Below are 7,177 nucleotides of genomic sequence, written 5' to 3'. Positions count from 1 at the left end.
CATGCCTCCTGCTGTGGGCTTGCTGGGGACTGTTCTGGAAGCTCCCTGTGTCCCCCTCACCCTCCACCAAGGCTGGCAACCAGAGGACAGGGCAGGCTGGTAAGGGAAAGAGCCGGTGGGGCTGAGCACACCCAGTCTCAGGATTCCCAGATCAGACAAGCTGCTCCCCCAAAAAGAGGGCACAGGAGAGACCAGAGCAATCCTCCCCTTCTCGCAGACTTGGGGGCTTGAGAACAGTGGGGGAGCCTTCCCATCTACCGAGGGCACGAACGACAGCCACGAATCAAACACCTGCTGTGCATCGCACACATGGGTCTTGTTGCTCTTCATAACAGTTTACCAGGAAGCATCACCCTTCTCATTCTTCAGATAAAGCCATCAAGACGCACAAAAGTTAAGTGACTTGCCCAAGGTCACACACGAGCAAACAGCAGAGTTAAGATGGCTGTCTGGAGTTCTTTCTTTTTTTTTTTTTTCTTGAGACGGAGTCTCACTCTGTCTCCCAGGCCCTCCCAATCCTGGGTTCAACCGATTCTCCTGCCTTAGCCTCCCAAGTAACTGGGATTACAGGCATGCACCACCACACCCAGCTAATTTTTGTATTTTTAGTCGAGACGGGGTTTCGCCATGTTGGCCAGGCTGGTCTCAAACTCCTGACCTCAGGTGATTGACCGGCCTCAGCCTCCCAAAGTGCTGGGATTACAGGCGTGAGCCATGGCATCCTGCCAGCTGCCTGGAGTTCTAAGGCATGTGCTCTCTCCTACCTGACCTAACCCTGGTTCCAGCTGAGTAAAGTGCAGATTCACAATTGTTCCGAGAAGAGAAAGCAGAGTTTGGTAATAGGTAGTGAATACTGCCCCTTTCCTTTGGAAGAGAAAATGCTCTGGGCATTGACACTCTGTTCAGGATCGAGACACAACGTGGTGAAGATGGTGGTGCACACCCACCACCTCTTCTCTTAAATGTGTCCCGGTAGTGGCTGGGGAGCCGGTGTCCTCATGGGGCTACACATGTGCTCCTAAGGGGGTGCGGCAGATGAGAGAGACAGAGTCCCTACCACTGAGCCTCGCAGACCCAGGCTCCCAGGTTCTGCCTCTGAGACCCAGACATGACATGGCGTGACTGTCGCTGTCCTGAGGGGAGTACCAGAAAGAGCAGGAACAGAGAGTAACGACCTCTGGAATCTCTCAGGGAGACGCCGTGACTTACCAGGTGGACAGGCTCAGAGCAGGCACGCTGAACAGTCAGGTCAGCACAGGGAAGGCCTGAAAGGAGGGATCAGTCATGTGATTTGGGTGCAAGTAACATAAACAAACTCTGGCTGACTTGAGCTCGAAAGGGATGCATTGGACAGATGCAGAGAGGTCAGCTCTCACAGTGAAAGGGAGGGCCAAGAACCAGGCTTCAGGTAGCCCAGGAGCTAGGGCAGCCCTGCGTGGGTGGCCTCTGCCTGGTGGGCCTGGCTTCTTCGCCTTTTCAGAGGTGATGAGGAGCCACTGAGGGTCTGAACAGGAGTTTGTGCTCTTGGAGCATGGCTTGTGGGGAGCAAGAGGCCAGTGTGGGAAACTATTACCGTAACACCCAACCGAAGGGAAGAAAGCCTGACCTAGAACAGCACCGATAAAGAAGGAGATCATAGGGGGATGGGCTAGAAAAGATTGAGGAGGTAGAATGGACAGGGACTGGTAGCCGGTTGGAAGAAGGGAGTGGGGGGAGAGAGAAGAGCTGGGGGAGGGTCTGGGTGGGGGTAGAGGTTCCAGGAGTGAACCTCCACAGCCTGGTGGAAGAGGGGAGCTTCTGTCTGGGGTATGCTGAGCATGTTGAGCTTGATACGCCAGCTAGACCTCTGGGTCTGGAACTCTGGGCAGAGATGTGGCCCAAGGTCCAGATTTGGGTGCCATCAGGGCAGGGTGACCAAGGAGACTGCGTGAGAATCCTCAGAAGTGCAGCAAGCCCAGAAGGAGGGGAGAAAAGCTGGGCCTGGGGCCACGCCCTCATCACTCCCTGCCTCTCCAGGCCGGGCACCTCTGCAGTCCTGACCTCTGAAGCGCACACTGTGGTCTGCACAGGGCTCTGGGCTCTGCTGGCACCTGGTGAATGCTCTACTGGAGCCTAAGTGACCTCTGCTTCTTTGCTCTTCCAGGGCACCTGGCCTAGCACTCAGCACTTAGTAGGTGCTCAGTGAATACTTGTACCTGGACTTAATTGGAGGGAGACAGCAGGCTGCAGTAGGTGCTGTCTGTGTGCCAGAAATCAGGCATCTTCAGGTTTGACCTGGAGGGTGGTGTCCACAGCTGGGCACGCTTTCTGCCTCCCAACCCTTTAAGGCAAACAGCTATGTTTATTTGAACAAGAACCCTCGACTTGGCATATTTGTGAACAGAAAGGGAATACAGGCTGACACATCCCTTCCAGCTCTCAAATCCTACGTTCTCTGGAGAAATACAAATGAATCCACACATTTCAGGACAGGCCACCCACTCCCACCAAAGGAGGATCCCAAAGGTGATGAGTACGCAGCATTCTGGCTGGGTTTGAGATCAGATTCTTGCCTTACAGCCCCTCATTCACTGGCACCTTGTGCCTGCCATGATCCTGACTCAGCATCCTTTGATCCTAACTCCCTTGTCAAGGGTGCCGTGGCCAGGCCTGCTTCTCACAGAATGATCTGGGGCTCTGGTCTCATCTACATGAAATCTCAGCTGGTTTGTAACACCAAGTGCCTTGCAATTTGTTTGTCTTCGAAATCTGCCGGCTACTATAAGTCACCCTATTGGAGGTGGGGAATTTTCCCAAAGCGTTGTTTTAAAACAGGCAAAGTGATTTATTTACTGTGCTCCCACTGCCAGCTTTGCACTTCGTGTGCAAACAAGGCTTCATCCTTGCCCACGGAGAGAGCTGTGGGTGGGGATTGCTAATGGCCTGTCACAGGCTAAATGTCACCCTTTTGTGAATTCATAGTTGACAGACCAGGAAAGTGAGGCTGAAGAGGGCAAACTGGCTTATGACTCCCGACTCTGTATTCTTGTATTCTTTTCTCCAAGGCAAAGAAAAACCTGCATTGGCTTTTCACCAAAAACCAGAGAGCTGCTGTTTTTCCTGTCTCTGAGGCATAGATTGCATTTCCACCCCACTGAGTCACCTGGGTTTTTTCCAGATGGAGATGGCAATGACCAACCACGGCAAACCCAGCGTTACTAGGCCCCTGGTGGAGGTGGTTCTGGGCTGCAAACAAGTCTCAATTTTAGAGAGCTTAAGTCCTTCTTATCCTAATGAGTTTACAGGTTAGGCAAGTCAAAAAGTACAAAACAGCTGGGTGCGGTGACTCACGCCTGTAATCCCAGCAATTTGGGAGGCTGAGGTGGGAGGATCACTTGAGGCTAGGAGTTTGATACCAGCCTGGCCAACATAGTGAAACCCTGTTTCTACTAAAAAGTACAAAAAAAAAAAAAAATTAGCTGAGCATGGTGGCGGCACCAGTAGCCTAAGTTACTCAGGAGGCTGAGACGTTAGAATCGCTTGAACCTGGGAGGCGAAGGTTGCAGTGAGTTGAGATCGTGCCAGTCACTCAACAAACGCTGAATTCAGTATGTGGTAATCTACATTCTTAGCCGGGTTCTGCCCAGATCTCCTGTGTTCCGCACGTGACTCTGTGCTGATTTGCTGAATGCTACAAGTGAGTCATTTACCTTGCTATGCCTCAGTTTCCAAATTACTGTGATCATACTGGTTAGAAACACTGTAAGAAAGTCTAGATACCATCTGCAGAGTGTTACTGTCTTTGGGGGGTGGTGCCTGGCATGTCTTGCTAGGTGCAAATGACAATGTTAAGAAAGATAAAAACATTCCCTGCCTTTAGGAACGCCCAGGTTAGAGCCTGGGAGTGGGGAGGGGGCAAGAGAATAATTAAAACAAAGGATGGCAGAGCCAGACATGGGGACTGTTTGGAAGCATAGAGCACAGCATTGAACCCAGACTGGGGAACCTGAGCTGGGGGCTTCCTGGAGGAAGTGACAACTGAGCAGAGTTGAGAAAGATGGGTGAGGAGGGCAGGCCAGGCCTAGGAATGGGCCAAGGGCCTTTACTGCAGCAGGAGCAGCTTAAGCAGAGGCAGAGAAGCTGAGAGGGGTAGGAGACGACTTTGAGGGGTGGAGCTGAGAGTTTATGGGGGCTGGGGGAGGAGGCTAAAGCAGTGGGTAGAGGCCAGATTCAGAAGCGCCTCGGGGACCAGGGGAGTGGGCACTGGCACCCACGTGGGCTGCTGCTGAATGACGGTTGAGTCAGCTCCAACTTGGTAATGGGAGCATGGGGACAGGATAGAGGGCCCTGAGCTAAGGAGCAATCCCTGATGGTTTCAGGCCTGCCTGCAGAAAACTGCAGGGATGCCGGATCCAGTGCGAGATCATCTCCACTCTTAGTTGGATTCTGCCTAGAACTCCAGTGCCCACACGGCTCTGGTCTTTATTTGCTGGATGCTACAATTGAGTCACTTTCCTTGCTTCATTCAGTCTCCCCCTTTGGGTGACCATGCTGGTTACCAACACTGTTGACAAGTGATATGGTTTGGATCTGTGTCCTCACCCAAATCTCATGTTGAAATGTAATCCCCAATGCTGGAGGTGGGGCCTGGTGGGAGGTGACTAGATCATGGAGGTGGTTTCTAATGGCTTAGCACCATCCCCCAGCACTGTCTCCTGATTGAGTTCTCAGGAGATCTAGTTGTTTAAAGGTGTGTAGCACCTCCCCCAACCCTTGCTCCTGCTCCAGGCTTGTAAGACCACCTGCTTCCCCTTTGCCATCTGCCCTGACTGTAAGTTTCCTGAGGCCTCCGCAGAAGCAGAAGTCGCTCTGCTTCCTTACAGCCTGCAGAATCGGTATCTCTATAGCAATGCGAGAATGGCCTAATACAACAAGGATGCTGTGGGAACCAGGCGATGCGTCTGGAGTGTTAGGGTGTTCAGGGGAGTGGGTGCAGACTTTCCCCCTGTCATTTATTGGTGGCTCTGGTGCTTGTGAACTTCTCCCAGCCCCGCTGCTAAAGTATGTGCAGTGCCTGTGGGTTGTCACGCACATTAATTATCTGGTGAAGGTTATAAACGATGGCTTGCTTTGGCTAGATAACTTTCAAGAAAAGGGCTTAATCACCGTCACAGTTAAATGCAATAGCATAAAGCTGGAGAAGATGAAAAGGAAAATTGCTCAAGCTAAAGAAAAAATGGCATTTCAGAAGAAGCAGAAGTAGAGATGAAGACCAATTGTAATTTAAAGTGACAACAGGCCAGATGACATAATTGCTGGCGTCTGGGTTGTTTCATGTTAGAAAGAGGCAGGTACACACCAAGCCAGACAAGAGGCCCTAGGGCAGGGGACAAAAGGTTTGACCCTAGGCAGTCTCTTACCCTTGCTGTGCCTCAGTTTTCTTATCTATAAAATGAAATAATAACATCTAATATGTAAGTGACAACAAGAGAATATGAACTCACGCGCCTGAGATCTAACAGGTGCTCAACGACTGCAGTCATGATCGTTGAGGTTCATGGCAGAGGAAACAAAAAGTAGGCACAGAATTAATCGGTGCTTAGAATGAATTTCATTTTGCTGGTCTAAAATGGAGCTTTGTTTTAAATGGCCCTGTCTTATTTGTTTCCAAATCATGATAGTGTCATCTTATCAAATGAGATAGCATGTGGACAGACAATGGTATGCTTGTAAATTAACAACAGGCTCTTGGTGGGGAGGATCCTGATTTACGGTGTTTGTTAGTTTCTGTAGTGTAAATGTTTCCACCATGACCAATTTCAGGCTATCAATGTGACGTTACTGAATGCAGAGTTGGGAAGAAGGAGGCATGGTAGCTCATTTACACAGTTTTATTCCCACCATATAGATAACAATATACAAAAGCATAGGTAAGAGTACTATGTAGTAAAGTAATTAGGGAGTGCTGAGTTGTAAACATCTTTTACTTTCTTTTTTTTTTTTTGAGACAGGGTCTCTCTCCGTTGCCTAGGCCCAGGCTGGAATGCAGTGGTGCAATCTCGGCTCACTGCAACCTCTGCCTCCCAGGTTCAAGAGATTCTTCTGCCTCAGCCTCCCAAGTAGCTGTGATTACAGGCACCTGCCACCATGCCCAGCTAATTTTTTTTTTTTTTTTTTTTTTGAGACAGTCTCGCTCTGTTGCCCAGGCTGGAGTGCAGTGGTGCGATGTCGGCTCACTGCAAACTCCGCCTCCTGAGTTCACACCATTCTCCTGCCTCAGCCTCCCAAGTAGCCGGGTAATTTTTGTATTTTTGGTAGAGACGGGGTTTCACCATGTTGGCCAGGCTGGTTTCAAACTCCTGACCTCAAGTGATCCGCCCACCTCAGCCTCCCAAAGTGCTAGGATTACAGGCATGAGCCACCACACCTGGCCACCTTTGTTTTTAACAGAATTTGTTTTAAAATGTCTATGTTTAACCGTCAGCTCCCATGAGTCAGCATAGCTAGCTCCGACACTCACCGCTTCATGCAGAGTACCTGGTGTGGAGAGCGGTACACAGCAAGAACTCAATATATGTCCATCCCTTTTCTCCAGCTCTGACATCATCTCACTGACTATGAGGTGAGAGGAAAAGAGAGAAGAGGGGAATGACGGTGGAAGAAAATGTGCAAGAGGAACCACAGTAAGATGGAGCATGAGCTCAGTCTGGAAGGATCTGGACCCTTCAGAGATGAAGAATTTCTATAAAATGAACTAAAGTATGGATCCATGGGGGATGCTTGTCTCTTGTGGCTGCCTTACACCAACCCTCTTCCACCAGTATGAGACTCCCAGGGAGTGGACAGGACTCTTCCTCCCACTATAGAAACCCCACAAGGATTCTCCTGCTCTCTCCCCCTGGCAGCCAGGGCACAGAACTCCACTAGCCGATTGAATGCACCTAGGTGGAAGTTTCAATCTTGAGCAGTGATGGGAAGATAAGACCACTGCAAGAATAGATTCCTGGCCGGGTGTGGTGACTCATGCCTGTAATCTCAGCACTTTGGGAGGCCGAGGCAGGCAGATCACTTGAGGTAAGGAATTTGAGACCAGCCTGACCAACATGATGAAACCCCGTCTCTACTAAAATACAAAATTAGCTGGGGTGGTAGCGCATGCCTGTAGTCCCTGCTACTCAGGAGGCTGAGGCAGGAGAAT

Source organism: Rhinopithecus bieti, unplaced genomic scaffold (assembly GCF_001698545.2).
Source record: "Rhinopithecus bieti isolate Rb0 unplaced genomic scaffold, ASM169854v2 scaffold_25940, whole genome shotgun sequence".
Classification (NCBI taxonomy): domain Eukaryota; kingdom Metazoa; phylum Chordata; class Mammalia; order Primates; family Cercopithecidae; genus Rhinopithecus; species Rhinopithecus bieti.
This window is presented reverse-complemented; position numbering follows the sequence as displayed.